At 35.6% G+C, this 17,913-nt stretch overlaps 1 long non-coding RNA gene across 1 annotated transcript; it reads right to left on the minus strand.

The window, feature by feature from the left end:
• Nucleotides 1-5,980: 5,980 nt before the first annotated feature.
• On the minus strand, nt 5,981-10,545 carry LOC141363652 (uncharacterized). Its single transcript, XR_012369137.1, has 4 exons — nt 10,507-10,545; nt 10,196-10,267; nt 9,616-9,660; nt 5,981-6,058 (listed from the first exon to the last, which is right to left on the minus strand). It is a non-coding gene; the product is annotated as an uncharacterized lncRNA (long non-coding RNA).
• Nucleotides 10,546-17,913: the final 7,368 nt, after the last annotated feature.

Raw genomic sequence — 17,913 nt, forward strand, 5'->3', positions numbered from 1 at the left:
GGTGCGGGTTCATATTTTCTGGTTCTGCTCAGAATCATGGCAGTAGCGCTTATAAGAAATTGCTAGAAAAGGATAAACATCATCTTGTAGATGTGAAAGTATTTAAACAAATAGTCTGTTGGCATGGACAGGCGGTGAGTTATTTTTATAGCAGATCAAAATTGCAACCACACTGACTGACATAAAACTGACATTATCATGTGTTACGTGCCCGTGTATGTGTTCTGTATTCTCTCGTCTCTTTCGCTTCTCTAGCGACCCGTACCTGTCTGTTCCAGTACCTCGTTCATTGGTCCAGCCTGGGGAATCCCTGCTGACGTCACATCTTACACCTACCAATCCTGTTACGCCAGTTTATTATTCGTTTGAGTTTTTTTTCTGTACGCCTTGTTTGTTGCTCGTTCTGGTTTCTTTTTACCTGCCCTTGAGTGTTTTTGTGTATCCCTGCCGGTTAAACGTTCGGTTTATTCGTTATTTTTGCAGAAGTGGACAGATAAGAAAGTCGCGCAACATACATTGCGCACACATGTAGGAGTAATAACTGTTAGACACACTAGGACAGGGGTGGGCAACTCCTGGTCCTGAGGGCCACAGCCATGCAGAGTTTAGCTCCAACCCTAATTAAACACAGCTGAAAAATCTAATTGAAGTCTTCAGGACTGTTTGGAAATGACATTCAGGTGTGTTCGATTAAAGTTGAAGCTAAACTCTGCAGGACTGTGGCCCTCGATGCCCACCCCCGCACTAGGAGCAGGTGCCACCCATTGTGTGTGTTTTTTTTTAGTTAGTGTAGTTTAGATAGGGTGTCTCTGACGCTGAAGACTTTGTTTCTTTTCTTTTGAACAAAGCATTGTGCATGTAAACGTTTTACTACAAATAGGATTTTTAATAAACTGTATGATAAACTACATAGTCATGGAAAATGTGTTTGGCTTAGCTACTGCTATGGCAGGTTAGTTAGGAATAGCAAGGTCATTAAATAACAAAAAAGGCTAAAACTTCCCAAAAACCCTTCTTGTAGGATAATGTGGATGTTTGTAGCCTGTGTATAAAGTAGATTGTTAGATTATTTTCTGTTTTTTGTTTGTTTCTTTGGATTTTTTTTAAATTTTTTAGTCTACACGTGTATATAGTCTTTGCTGTGAACTTTCTGGCACTGTAAATAAATTCCACCTTGCACGAAAGTGCTTTAATTTAATTTGTTAAGTTCAAGAAACATAGAAATATTCTGATATTTGTACTAAAATTAAATTTCCTACGAGATATTTAAAGTAAAAAAAAACCTTTAAAATAAAACATCTCACTACTATTTCTGTCCTTTAGTGTGACATAATGACACACATAAAAGAACCACAGATTTTTTTAAATCTCAAAATATGTTAAAGAACAGTTCAATATTGCAGTGGGGAAGAAATTATCATCAATAATTTTTAAATGGTATAATTTTCACAGTTTTGAAAGTATATAAAATATTTTTTAAGGTAAGTGGTTGCAATCGATTTATTTAAACAGAAAAGATTAGTAAAGTAAAATAAAATATAAAACTTTAGCTTAAATAAATTGATTGCAACCACTTACCTTAAAAATTTATTAAATTCAATGAATCGAGGAAAATAATGTTTCTAATAATTAAGATACATCTTTTCCATGCTATTTACGGTGGCTCTGAACCGCATGCAATGAAACAAAATCTGTATTTCATATATAATTAAAAAATTATTATTATTATTATTATTATTATTATTATTATTCTCACATCATAAGACATGTAGCGTTTACTGTACAGTTCAGTAAAAGAATGTCCACAAAAATTGTGAAAGGATTGACAAAGTTATAATTTAGGGTACATAGTAGGAAAAAGTAAAAAGTTGTCAGGAAGAAATATTTACAGAAATAGTGATCAAAAACATTTAACTCTTATATTTAAACATGAATGTTATATGTATGTGAAACAGAAAGTCGAGAGCACAAATGTTTCTCAAAACTGGTTTTAATTTGTTTCTGTATATGAGGGTTATTTTACGGCTTTGTCTTCTGGGCTCTGTGTGCAGTCATCTGCACATCACTCGACATACCACGATTAACCAGCTCATCTTTTAGCTGAAACACAGGTGGAGAGAAAGATTAACACTTAATGCATTTGACATTTATATTATTGTCTATTGGTAGCGTCTTTTGCATGAATAGTCCTAGTGAGTGTCACTTACTTTCTGCACAAAAAACGCAAGGTTTCCACTGTCTGTTAGGTTCAGAAATGAGGTGACTTTCATTTTAAGTCCTATTATATTTTCTAAATAGAAGCGCACACACAACAAATAACAACATATTAAAACAGACTGATTGCATTATATATTATATATGTGTTTATGTTGTGAAAAACACTTACCTGGCCATCGATTGCCTATTCAAGGAAAAACAAAATATTTAACTGCAAAAGCTTGCGTAAAGTATGCATAAAATATTGCACAGGTGTATCAGGTGATGACTATTGCTTACTATTGACTATTGCTAAGTATTTGGTCTGACAACAATTTTATTTAATTTGATCATGATTCTTATATTATGATCACTATAAAATCAACACATAGAGATTACAGTTTACATTTGAATTACCATAAAATGTAATTATGTCTCTAGTAAATAAATACACAAACTATTTACACATCAGTATCAAAATACTGGCCAGTTTTGTGACATATGGTTCAGGTTTCTGTCTGATTCTGGAATTATATAACATACCACTTGTACTGGTTCTACTGGTAGTTGGAGATGTTGTGAAGGGTGCTGAAAAATAATTGCACAGGTGTATCAGGTGATGACTATTGCTTACTATTGACTATTGCTACTGTAAGTATTTGGTCTGACAACAATTTTTTTGATCATGATTCTTATATTATAATCACTATAAAATCAACATCATGAAATCAGATATTTACAGTGCAGTACAGTACAGTGTAAAATCAGCAGAACAAGATGTCTGACCGAGGCATCATTATGTATTTTTACGCAAATGTAAATTGTAAATTGTTTTGTTGGGCAGCAGATATATCGAAATACAGCAAATGTGATGGTTTTCAATAACTGAATGATGTTAATAATACCTGAAAACATTATGCATAGTCAAAGTTTTACGCTGATGCAGATAGCAAACATACTGCCGAGACAGAGAGAGTAATGACTTATTTTCCCAGAAATCATGTAAAAATGTGTGTTTGTTTTGTTTTTCTGTGTGATTTCTGTATTATATAACATACCGGAAACAGCAGTGGAGTTTCTAGCAGTTGTAGATCTAGCTGTACTTTTATATTTGGGGAATGCTGAAAGAATAAAAACATACAAATACTATAAAGACCCTTTAAAAGCTTTGCTAGCTCAACATGCAATCCAATTTGCAGACTTTTGAATTTGACCGAGTGCAAGATGAGCCATTAATATTTTAATCTGAGACAGAACTGATATAAACACCAAAAAATTTTTGTTAAACCTTCATGACTTCTAACATATGATTACAAAGTGAAAGATTGCATTGCATGAACAAAAACATCATAACGGCAAACTAATTCACATTCTTGTAGTTGCACTTCATCTACGAACTCATGTTTTTAAAGCACAACTATTTCATTTAAAATAGAGGTCTGAAGCGAATGCCGCAGGTGCACTTAGGGCGTGTCCAAATTCACTCTTGCTAGGATAACCACAAAAAAAAAACGTGCCATGTGCGTGATCCATAAGGGTTGAACCTATTCTCTTAAGGGTGATTCACATAATGCATCTTTTGCACACTCAAGTCTGTTATTGAATATGTAGGCGTGCGGTATGCACTCACATAAAGGAACCAATGCTTGTTTTTTCAGGCGCGTCCGCACTGCATTAAGTTAAAAACATTTCAACGTTTCAGAATGCTGCAAGTGCAATGAAGGTCATGTGACAAGAACCTACACGCCTGGCGTTTTCCATGTGACATGTGAATGACCCCTTAATAGCCCTGTCCCAAATGGCACACTCCAGACTTGTGGTCCTCCTCAGAGTCCACACTTTGATGACATCATCTAGTGCAGACTTTATGGACTCTTGATGCGAGTCCACGTTGGTGCACCGGAGTCCTATTTTGGGGCAGACTCGAGTGTCACGCTGGAAAAAGGTAGAGAAGTTGCTCGTCAGTGTGAACTCCTCCCTTCCGTCGTCTGATTGGTCTGATTGCTCTTTCGCAAAGACTTCTGGGTTGGTAAAGTGCTCGAAGCCTGCTGCAGAGCGGGCTTCGCTGATGAGCACACTTCAAAGTGTAAAAATAACAGATGGGACATCCTACACACTCGTAGACTAAGCGAGCATGCGCAACTTAAGACCACGAGACCGAAAGTCCACATAAAGTGCGCCATTTGGGACAGGGCCAATGAGTCATGGGTGTGTTTCGACCATAACATGCAATAAGCCAATCAGACTTTTATCTCCAATTCCCTTTTATAGCCAGTTGCACTTGCAACATGACAGATTCGCTACATGACGAAAAATGCAATATTAAATGTTTCTACAGAAAGGAAACCAGTTTCATTCATCATTACTCCAAATAGGTTATTCTGATTCATGTAATGACTTTATGATATGCACATTTTTATCTTTATGCACAAAATTATAATTGTTTACATTGCAATCTTTCCATTTTGCAATATTTGGCATGTTTGTGTGCTGCTGAAAAAGTCAGATTTTCATTATATGTCCCCTTTATACAACGTGGGGCTAAAATAGCAAAAAATTGCCCCTATACTCTGTTTAAGCCATGTTTGGTAAATACTGGACAGAACACATGCTGGGTTAAAAATGAAACTCAATGTTGGGTTGTTGTTATGCAACCATGGGATATAATAACCTAGCAGTTGGGTTTAAACAACCCAGCATTGGGTCAATTTTACCCAAGCGGTGTGTTCTGTCTATTATTTATACCCAACATTAAAAATAACCACCCAGCCATTGCGCCAGGTGAAAGATAGGGTCCATTATCTTCAAGGTTTTACTTTACTCTTCCAGATCAGTCATTACCACCATTACAAACTTGATTAATACAACTATTATCAATAAAACAATACAGAAATGAAAAAAATAGTTTTGTGTATTATATAATATAACAGTTATTACAGGTTAAGCACAGAAAGAAAACAGAATTTAATTTTTTATCAATTTCCAATCTCAATGTCATTTGTGTTTACAGTAATCTATGTGAATTACCATAAAATATAATTATGTCTCTAATAAACACACAAACTATTTACAAATCAGTACCAAAATACTGGTCAGTTTTGTGACATATGGTTCAGGTGTCTGATTCTGGAATTATATAACATACCACTTGTACTGGTTCTACTGGTAGTTGGAGATGTTGTGAAGGGTGCGGAAAAATAATTGCACAGGTGTATCAGGTGATGACTACTGCTTACTATTTTATTTCCTTTATTTAGCCAGGAAAATCACATTGAGATATTTCTATCTCTTCTTCCTATTGCTACTATTGACTATTGCTACTGTAAGTATTTGGTCTGATAACAATTTTATTTAATTTAATTTGATCACGATTCTTATATTATGATCACTAAAAGATCAACATCATGAAATCAGATATTTAATTCATAAAACACAAATGTATCATTTGGCACAGTTTACAGTGCAGTACAGTACAGTAAAATCAGCAGAACAAGATGTCTGACTGAGGCATCATGATGTATTTTTACACAAATGTAAATTGTAAATTGTTTTGTTGGGCAGCAGATATATCGAAATACAGCAAATGTGATTGTTTTCAATAAATTAATGATGTTAATAAATGAAAACATTATGCATAGTCAAAGTTTTACGCTGATGCAGATAGCAAACATACTGCCGAGACAGAGAGAGTAATGACTTATTTTCCCAGAAATCATGTAAAAATGTGTATTTGTTATATAATTTGCAGTCATATTGTTTTGTTTATCTGTCTGATTTGTAATTATAGTATATAACATACCGGAAACAGCAGTGGAGTTTCTAGCAGTTGTATTTCTTGCTGTATTTACATGTGTGGGGAATGCTGAAAGAATAAACACATACAAACCACAATTAAAACACTTCAAAAGCTTTGCTAGCTCAACATGCAATACAATTTGCAGACTTTTGAATTTGACCGAGTGCAAGATGAGCCATTAATATTTTAATCGGAGACAGAACTGATATGAACACCCAAAAATGTTTGTTAAACCTTTATGACTTCTAACATATGATTACAAAGGGAAAGATTGCATTGCATGAACAAAAACATCATAACGGCAAACTAATTCACATTCTTGTAGTTGCACTTCATCTAGAAATGTTAGGAACTCATGCTATTAAAGCACAACCGTTTCATTTGAAACATCTCTGAAGCGAATGCCGCAGGCACACTTAAGGCGTGTCTGAATTCACTCTTGGCAGGATAACCACAAAAAAAAAAAACGTGCCATGTGCGTGATCCATAAGGGTTGAACCTATTCTTTTAAGGGTGATTCACATAATGCATCTTTTGCACGCTCAAGTCTGTTATTTAATATGTAGGTGTGCGGTATGCACTCTCATAATGGAAGCAACGCTTGTTTTTTCCAGGCGCATCCGCACTGCATCAAGTTAAAAACATTTCAACTTTTCAGAATGCTGCAAGTGCAATGCAGGTCATGTGACAAGAACCTACACCCCTAGCGTTTTCCATGTGAAATGTGAATGGCCCCTTAATGAGTGATGGGTGTGTTTCGGCTGTAAGATGCAGAATTTTATCTCTGATTTCCTTTTATAGCCAGTTGCACTTGCACCATGACAGATTCGCTACATGACGAAAAATGCAATATAAAATGTTTCTACAGAAAGGAAACCAGTTTCATTCATCATTACCGCAAAAAGGTCATTCTGATTCATGCAATGACTTTATGATATACGCATTTTTATCTTTATGCACAAAATAATAATATTTTACATTGTAATCCTTTTATTTTGTAATATTTGGCATGTTTGTGTGCTGTTGCTGTGTGTGTACAGTAATAAGCAGACTGTAAGCACGTTGTGCACCCCCTGTAGGCGCATATTACTAATATGACCTTTAAAACAATACTGCACCATTGACTTTAGACCAGCTGCTACAGTAGTTGATCAATGGCACAATGGTTTTTAGTTGCCTCAAATTAGCAATGCGCCAACACCTCGCTTTCAGACAAGCATGCCAATGGGCGAACATATGGGCGCAAGTGCATTTGCTATTTCTATTTAAGATGTCAAATAAATCTATGGTGTCCCCAGAATACATATGTGAAGTTTTACCTGAAAATATCATATAATTTATTTTATACAACTGTTCTTTCTGGTTCTCGAATCTGATTGGCTAAGAGCTATGCGATATTGTGCTGATAACGGCACTGTAACCGCTTCACCTTTCGTATCATTATGCCACCTAGTGAATGGAGGTCCTAAGCAGGCTCATCTCTGAATGGAAAAACACAGACGCCCTGTTTTTAAACACTCTCCGTGTGTCTCATTAGTTTACTAGCTCATAAATCAGTCTGTGAATCCCCAATCGGAAGTTATTATTCCGTCAAAGATCAGCGCTCTTGGATGTTACGTTAAAGTTAATGGGAGTAATGTCTTGTCACATCGTGTGGACACTTGGAAAGAGGAATATAAACACTCGTTTTTTTCTGGAGCCATATCTCTTATCAGAACGCGAAAACACCGTGGAACTGCAGGTAAGCACCGCAGCTCTTAAATGTGGACATTGATCATTTACTTTATCGTGACATGACTATTAAAACATGTTATGAGATATCGCCACTGGTATATTTATAAGCAGCATGCAAAAACATCTCTCTGACACTTATAAAAAAACTTTTTATATAGTACTGACAAGAACAAAGTTTAATAATAATAATTGAGTGCTCGTATCGCGTTAAGAATAAATGAGAAAGCAATAGTAACGTTATACAAGTATAATTTTATTCACTTTTACCTCGCGCCAAAACAATACCAGCACAAAAGACACTAAATATGAATAAAAAAACAAGTAATAGTTTTATCATGACACCAAATACTGCTGATTTGATCTCATTTTGACGATCATAAACAAACAAGGCCAACATGAGAGCCAGGGAATCCCTGTCAGAGATGTAGCCCAGAGCGAGCGGTGGTCAACGGGGCGAGTGAACACTGACGTCCGCTCATGCTTTGGTTCTCATTCGTACCGAATCTCACTAAGCAAACGTTCAAACAGGCGCTATCTTTACTAATCGACTGCAGATTTAAATATAATACATATACATTCTCGACTGAACTAATCTTAAAACTACACTTTGTGACCAAGAAACGCTAATATAAAGTACAGCTTTTCCGTCCATTGAGTTGTTATGAGCTTCAAAGCAGCCGAAAGTTTTACCTGTCATTCTGGCCCCCCTAAAATCCGTGGCGGAAGAAGTAGTTCTCAAACAAAGAGGCTATAAAATAACTCCGTTGTTCTTTTCTAGTTTTCGTTTTTCAAACGTGTGCCGTCGAACTGTTGTATAAAAGCAATATCGCTCTCGGAGTCGTGTGATATAGCTCTATATCATCACGGCTGTGATTGCCTCCGGCACTCGGGCAGCCTAATCACAGCCGTGATGATATAGAGCTATATCACACTCCTACTCGAGCAATATTGCTTAAATAAGATGTTCAAAATGCCACTTTGTAGGTGTGAGCAAAAATGTGCTGTTTTGGGTGTGTCCTTTTAAATGTAAATGAGCTGATCTCTGCATTGAATGACAGTGCAGATTAATGGGTTGTATTATCTCCTTCTGACATCACAAGGTGAGCCAAATTTCAATGAGCTAGTTTTTATATGCTTGCCGAGAATGGTTTACCAAAACTAAGTTACTGGGATGATCACATTTTCTAGGTTAATAGAAGCACTGGGGACCCAATAATAGCACTTAGAGATAGATCAAGTCAGATTTTCACGAAATGTCCCCTTTAAACAACGTGGGGCTAAAAATAGCAAAAAATGCACCTGCACTTTAGAAATGGCTGGGTTATTTTTAAGCAATGGTTGGTAAATACTGGACAGAACACATGCTGGGTAAAAAAATTAACTAAATGTTGGGTTGTTGTTATGCAACCATGGGATATAATAACCTAGTAGTTGGGTTTAAACAACCCAGCATTGGGTCAATTTTACCTGAGCGGTGTGTTCTGTCCATTATTTACCCAACATTAAAAATAACCACCCAGCCATTGCGCCAGGTGAAAGATAGAGATATTATCTTTAAGGTTTTACTTTACTCGAGATCAGTCATTGACACCATCACCAACTTGATTAATACAACTATTATCAATAAAACAATATAGATATGAAAAAAATAGTTTTGTGTATTATATAATATTATTACAGGTTAAGCACAGAAAGTTGTATTATTCAATTTTTTATCCATTTGTAAACACAATGTAATTTGTGTTTACAGTAATCTATGTGAATTACCATAAAATATAATTATGTCTCTAGTAAATACACAAACTATTTACAAATCAGTACCAAAATACTGGTCAATTTTGTGACATATGGTTCAGGTTTCTGTCTGATTCTGGAATTATATAACATACCACTTGTACTGGTTCTACTGGTAGTTGGAGATGTTGTGAAGGGTGCTGAAAAATAATTGCACAGCTGTATCAGGTGATGACTATTGCTTACTATTGACTATTGCTACTGTAAGTATTTGGTCTGACAACAATTTAATTTATTTAATTTGATCACAATTCTTATATTATGATCACTAAAAGATCAACATCATGAAATCAGATATTTAATTCATAAAACACAAATGTAACATTTGGCACAGTTTACAGTGCAGTACAGTACAGTAAAATCAGCAGAACAAGATGTCTGACTGAGGCATCATGATATATTTTTACACAAATGTAAATTGTAAATTGTTTTGTTGGGCAGCAGATATATCGAAATACAGCAAATGTGATGGTTTTCAATAATTGAATGATGTTAATACCTGAAAACATTATGCATAGTCAAAGTTTTACGCTGATGCAGATAGTAGAGATACTGCCGAGACAGAGAGAGTAATGACTTATTTTCCCAGAAATCATGTAAAAATGTGTATTTGTTTTATAATTTGCAGTTCTATTGTTTTCTTTTCTGTTTGATTTTGGGTATTATATAACATACCAGAAACAGCAGTGGAGTTTCTAGCAGTTGTATTTCTTGCTGTATACAGTGTATTTACATCTGTGGGGAATGCTGAAAGAATAAACACATACAAACACCCTTTAAAAGCTTTGACTTGCTCAACATGCAATCCAATTTGCAGACTTTTGAATTTGAACTTGAATTTGATCAACTTCCTATCTCAATGTCATTTGTGTTTACAGTAATCTATGTGAATTACCATAAAATATAATTATGTCTTTAGTAAACACACAAACTATTTACACATCAGAACCAAAATAATGGTCAGTTTTGTTAATTATATAACATACCAGTTGTACTGGTTGTACTGGTGGTTGTGAAGGGTGCTGAAAAATAAACACATACAAACATCATTAAAGACCCTTTGAAAATTATTGACAAGCTCAATGTGTGATCCAATTCACAAACTTTGAATTTGACAGTACAAAATGAGTAATCGATATTTCTGGTATGTTTTCCAGAATGTGAAAGATTTGACATTATTTTACATAATTTGATGTAACAGGTCTATCATTACCTGTTGTTGTTGTTGGTGGTAGTGTTGTTGTTGTTGTTGTTGTTGTTGTTGGTGATATTGTTGTTGTTGTTGGTAGTGTTGTTGTTGTTGTTGTGTTGTTGTTGTTGTTGTTGGTAGTGATGTTGTTGTTGTTGGTAGTGATGTTGTTGTTGTTGGTAGTGATGTTGTTGTTGGTAGTGATGTTGTTGTTGGTAGTGATGTTGTTGGTAGTGATGTTGTTGTTGTTGGTAGTGATGTTGTTGTTGGTAGTGATGTTGTTGTTGTTGGTAGTGATGTTGTTGTTGTTGTTGCACTGGCTATTAAAGAAAAACAGAAGTTTTAATATTAATAGTTAAATAAATACTGTTATTAAAACCTATGACAATGAAGATCTTACTCAGATACAGAACTGATATAAACACCAGAAGATTTCGTGAAACTCCAATGATTTCCATGATTGCAAAGTCAAAGATGAATCCAGAATGTTCTGTAATCAAAAAGAGCTTTATTGTTAGTGTTGTTATGACTAATAATATTTTATGTGAATTTAATCTTAATACAGATCTCTTAAGCCTTATTATTAAACATACAGCTCTGATTTTTAAACCTGATTAAACGAGTTGCACTTAAAGCTGTTGCAACAATTGCACTGAATTTCATATAAAAAAGTTTTGCTTGGCAACTGCAAACAGTCTAATGTTACACATCTTTGAGTTATAGCCCTAATGTATATTACTGTAATTGTTTGTTTGGTTATTAATAAGAAATAAATGCAAAAATGTATTGAACATTGCTTTCTATGAAAATGCTTCTGCACGAAAGCAGTTAAAAATCATAGTTTAATAATACATGTGTGAATAATATCAGATCAAATACAATATACAGTAAATATAAACATACTTAAGACCAGTAGACATATTAAATATACAGGATAGATATCTTTGACTTACCTCAAACAGGTTAATCCAATGTGCTCTTACACCTGCTGTTTGTTAAACTGCTGAGCATGAAGTCTGCTTTTAAAGGTTTCACAACCCCATAAATAAACCCTCCTCTATGAAATAGATTAGATTGCAAGTAGTTGTTGTTAGAATAAAACTTTGTATTGTAAGTAAGGAATAATTGACGACGGGCCATTGAATTATAAGAAAATAATGCACACCCAAGGTGCAATGCGTTACACCGCGGGTGTGCATTATTTTCAAATAATTCAAAGAACCAGAGTCAATTATTCCTCTTATACCACGGTTACCACAAACATTGCTCTGGTGCCTATTTTAAGACATTTGACAAGTTAGGTGTGCGGTTATCAGAAATTAAGGCATACCCACAGAACATTTCTCAGCCAATCAGAATACAACAGAATTTGTAATTAAATAGGTGAAGTAAATGCAATGCCATAAGTTAAAGAAAGATAGATATGCTAGCTAGTGTTTCTCCATACTGTAGCATCCCTTATGAAAATATTGTTTTGGTGTATTTATAACTATTACCAAAACTATGTTTTTTACAACAGTAACCATCATTGTGTAACTATGTATGCAATACTATAGTATGCAAGGATTAAGGATGTTGAGTATGTTAAGGATTCATCTGCACTTATAGTGGTATATAAAGGTGTACAAAGTGTTGTGTTCAAATGTTAGGGGAGCTGGAGTGATATGTCATGAAATGTCATGAAGTTCAGGAAAAAATTGGTTTGTTTTGTAATTTTAAGAGCCGTTGTGTAAAGCCAGAGGTGAACAGTAGTGAAGCATTTTTACTTTCTATTTAAAGGTGCAATGTGTAACTTTTAGAAAGATCACTTGACAGAAATGCAATATAATCTACATAACTATATTATCAATGAACTGTCTTGTTTCTTTACATTAGAATAAGCCGTTATTATCTACATACACTGCGGGTCCCCTTAAATGAAAGTCGCCATCATGATTCTACAGTAACTATTTTATAGAACGCGTTTTGTCCCTGCGTTGTCTCAGATGATGAGATGTTTGTCCTGTGGCAGCTACCATTATGCGTTTTGAAATTGAGGTTGGTTGCAAATCTCACTGCTAGATGCTGTTAAAAACACATTACACCATTAAGTACATTTTCAAGTAGCCTATTCAACTTTCATCAACATCAAACAAACATTCCAGAGAATAATATTATAATTTTTATTCCACTACATTTTATAAATATAAATAAGTTTTTGTTTCACATTTAATATTTAAGTACATTGAACATCTAGTACTTTCTTACTTTACTACAAGTACTAAAGCAATTAATATGTAATACATTAATTTTAATATTCAATATATTTTTAATAGCCTCACTGAAGCATGCATCTGCATTACGTGAAATAGGTAATCTGGGCAAATATTTTTCTATAATTCACATATCATATCATTTCTGGTTTAAGGACATTTACTGTACATATATGCCAACATTCATCTGCTCATTCTGTTTTGATGATTATTTATCAGTAATTACCAATGGGCAAACAATGCAATGTTTGTGCTTTAATATTTCATCATGACAAAAACTCAACACAAATACACACAACTATCGGAATAAAGAGCAGTGATACAGTAAACAGATGAAATTACAGCTATGTGGTCAATAAGGAGTTATCATATTTAATGTTTTGGAATATCATTTCTATATTAAAATCGTCATTCTGACAGCTTTTTGAAAACATTTATTATTTTCCACAAATCATTTCATCTTAATTCAAGATCACTGAGTGCTTTCGACGTACAGGTTAACAACAAAAATGCCTATAATTGTTTGCTGACAGCAAATTGAGAATTTCTAGAAGTCATGCAATCTCCAAAATCTGCAAAAATATATATATATATATATATAAATATATAAATATATAAATATATATATATATATATTTTCCTTGTAATTGCTCTTAATAGTGTTGTAGTTCTTGAGACCGGTCTCGGTCTCCAGTTCGGTCTCAAGACGACTTTTTAAAGGTCTTGGTCTCGTCTTGGAATCGACCACATTTTTACTCGGTCTCGTCTTGGTCTCAGACAAAGAGGACTCGGAATTTTATTTCAAGACCGATCAAGACCACAACTGATGGCACATCACAAATGTATTTCTTATCATTAATTTTATGCAGTTTATTCAGATTTGGCATGTGATGTTGATATTGTTTAAGCATTGTTTAAGTTTCTCCCAATCACAATTTTTCTAATTTTATAAAAACACCTGCATTGTGTTAAGTGTATGGCAAGCATGGAAAGACAGTTCAGAATAAATGGTTAAGTTGATTTCAGCTCTTTAGTGTTTGTTCACTTTTATTTGCTTATAGACAAAGATAAATTCCCACATATCTGCAATGCCTTTGATTATTTTATCAATTCTCTGATGGCACACACACACACACACACACACACACACACACGCACGCACACTCTTGTCTCGGTCTCGGCCTGTCTTGGTCTTGGTCATGACTTGGTCTCGGTTTAGGTGGTCTTGACTACAACACTAGCTCTTAATTTGCAAGGTTAAGAAATTGCAGTGTAAAGTTGTTCTGTGACTGTCGGCTGCTACGAGTCAGTGAATCTTCAGATGGGGGCAGTGTTACTCCAAATTCAAGTTTCTGCAGACGCTGCAGTCGGGCTCTCGCTGCTTTTTGAGAGATCATAGAGTGATTCATGAGTTCTCGTAACACTTTTTCCGGTCTCTTCCCTGCTTTAAACACAGAAGACTATTAAGAAAAGCTTCCAGTTCATACAGGATTATATGACAGATATGAATTATGGTTATTTCAGGAGCTGTGGGAAAGACTTGTAAACACTTTCGGGGTCCAATGAATTATCATCTGCACAATGTTGCTTTGCACGGCTCTAAAAACAGAAGATATTTTTTAAATATATTAAACGTATATACAGTAGTTTCATTAATTTGCTCAATAATGTAAGTTATAATGTGAGGCTAACAAAAGCATTACTCCACAAACTGTATAGCAGGAAATATTGTTGTCTTGACAAAGGTTATGTTAGTATAATGTCCAAATAGTTGTCAGGGGATTTGCTCTCTTCTCTTCTCTGCTTTAAATGGGAAAATATGACTTACTAGTTAAAGTATTCAAAGTAGATTCACACAGATGGAGATGCTAGCAGAATTGCTCTATTTCATTTCTCCCATTTAGTTTCTCTCCTCCCTGTATTATCTGTGGATCACAGGATTTACTTGGCAAAAACAAAACCTCAATTTTCCCATCTGTGAAAGTAACAGAAATGCAGCTGTTTTGTTTATTTGCCAGACAATCGACGTTTGTGACTATTCGAAGATGAAAACTTCCGTTATTTGGTGCATAGTGATCTAAAAGTTACAAAACCGAACGTGACGGGGAGAAAACATTGTGAACTCTCTTGTTTTTATCTTGTGTCTACGACCTGTCACCTAGCAACGCTCCGTACTGTGTTAATTGCTCAGGAAGCACCTGTGGTTTATAATGATGCTGGTCCTGATGCAAATGTGGAATTCCTTTAATCAAAGCGTAGAGGAATTAGCATCTCTGTAACTCTACCACCATCTGTAACCTCACTTATAAAGGTTTGAGGTAAATGAGTTTATACTACAGAGCAAAATACACAAGAACATTCCTCGTCTTACTGTGCATGACTTTAACAGTGCATGTTATTCAAAATAAAATATCTTTACATGCAACATGGTCAAATAACAGTCCCTAACTATTGCTGGGGGATACACACCTCTGGAGAGTTCCTATTAGTACCTCAAATGTATACACTCACTTAAAGTATTATTAGGAACACCATACTAATACTGCGTTTGACCCCCTTTCGCCTTAATTCTACATGGTATTGATTCAACAAGGTGCTGAAAGCGTTCTTTAAAAATGTTTGCCTCTATTGATAGGATAGCATCTTGCAGTTGATGGAGATTTGTGGGATGCACATCCAGAGCACGAAGCTCACGTTCCACCACATCCCAAAGATGCTCTATTGGGTTGAGATCTGCTGACTGTGGGGGTCATTTTAGTACAGTGAACTTATTGTCAAGTTCAAGAAACCAATTTGAAATGATTCCAGCTTTGTGACATGGTGAACTTTCCCGCTTGAAGTAGCCATCAGAGGATGGGTACATGGTGGTCATAAAGGGATGGACATGGTCAGAAAAAATACTAAGGTAGGCCGTGGCATTTAAACGATGCCCAATTGGCACTAAGGGGCCTAAAGTGTGCCAAGAAAGCATCCCCCACATCATTACACCACCAGCCTGCACAGTGGTAACAAGGCATGATGGATCCATGTTCTCATTCTGTTTACCCCAAATTCTGACTCTACCATCTGAATGTCTCAACAGAAATCGAGACTCATCAGACCAGACAACATTTTTCCAGTCTTCGACTGTCCAATTTTGGTGAACTTGTAGCCTCTTTTTCCTATTTGTAGTGGAGATGAGTGGTACCAGGTGGGGTCTTCTGCTGTTGTAGCCCATCCGCCTCAAGGTGGTGCGTGTTGTGGCTTCACAAATGCTTTGCTGCATACCTTGGTTGTAACGAGTGGTTATTTCAGTCAAAGTTGTTCTTTGAATCTGTCGGCCCATTCTCCTCTGACCTCCAGCATCAGCAAGGCATTTTCGCCCACAGGACTGCCACATACTGGATGTTTTTTCCTATTCACACCATTCTTTGTAAACCCTAGAAATGGTTGTGTGTAAAAATTCCAGTAACTGAGCAGATTGTGAAATACTCAGAGCGGCCCGTCTGCACCAACAACCATGCCACGCTCAAAATTGCTTAAATCAACTTTCTTTCCCATTCTGACATTCAGTGTGGAGTTCAGGAGATTGTTTTGACCAGGACCACACCCCTAAATGCATTGAAGCAACTGCCATGTGATTGGTTGATTAGATAATTGCATTAATGAGAAATTTAACAGGTGTTCCTAATAATCCTTTAGGTGAGTGTAGATATCTTGCTTTTTTTGTCTAAAAACTAGACTTAGTTTCTTAGGTCATTTTGCTCAACAAGAAAATGCATCTTGACTTAGACATGTGTACTAAAAACGAGACAAAAATATTAAGTAAGAAAGTCATTTTTTGCAGTGTTTGTACAAAAAATTGTGAAATTGCCCAATACATGTTTTTGAAAAATACTGCTGAATGACCTTTACTGATAAATAGATCACTGTCCTTTGCTTCTTCATTGTATAAACAGCTGATGCATCTCAAAGGTAATTCACATGCGCATGCACGTCCGCAACAGATTTGTCCGGTTCTGTTCTGTAATGAGTGCCGTGCTCCGAAACGAAATCTGCAAAAATGTTTAGCATGCAAAATTTACTGAATATCACACATGCACAATTCATTTTCAAATCTCTTTGCTGTTATTCAAAGCGTCAGGCATTCAGGTACTTGAAACAAGAGTCGGCTTTAGCAGGAAGAGCTTCAGCCCAAGGACACAATGTTAACACAGCAGGAATGCAAGCTCAGCATTCACCTTCAGTCCAAATCCCGGAGGGCCGCGGTCTCTCTTTCATACACACAGCAAGCAGTAAATGGCATCCGCTCGAGTGTGTGATCCTAGTATATACTTATTGAACAGAGAAGCACTTGTATCTCAACCAATTGGAAAAGGCTCCACACACCTACACTGGCCAAAAAATACAGACTTTACATGAAGCACAGTTCTCCTCAAAAACTACATGATACACCTATGCAAAACTATCATTAGACTTGTCTACCCACGCCATTGTTATTGCCACATTTGGACATATTTTAAGTGTCCGTCCATATTCGTTTTCATTGTATGAGGAATAAACTCGGATTTGCATCTTTTATCAGGCAACCTGAAGTGCTTGTATGTAATCATTGTTGCCTTGGTAACCTCTCAGACAAATGAAGTGGAATAGGAGGATTAATGGGTCCGGCTCCACAGCCTCCACCCAAACCCTCACTAAAGTGGAGAGCTTTTGTTTATCTGTTTGTCTTTTAAAAAAAAGGACCTCTTCAGACTTCTTAAGTAAAGGAAATGGCTCATTCTTTTCTACTGTCTTCACTGAATAATGAGAGGGGAAAACAAACACCCAAACTGTAATAAAATCACACATTTCGACTGGAAAAATAAATGCATCCTCGAGATCAACTAGGTGAGATAGCAGAAAAATTACAGGAAACCCAAACACACATGCACCTAAAGTATCTGCATCACTACACATTACAGCCGAACAAA

Source organism: Misgurnus anguillicaudatus, chromosome 4 (assembly GCF_027580225.2).
Source record: "Misgurnus anguillicaudatus chromosome 4, ASM2758022v2, whole genome shotgun sequence".
Lineage (NCBI taxonomy): Eukaryota > Metazoa > Chordata > Actinopteri > Cypriniformes > Cobitidae > Misgurnus > Misgurnus anguillicaudatus.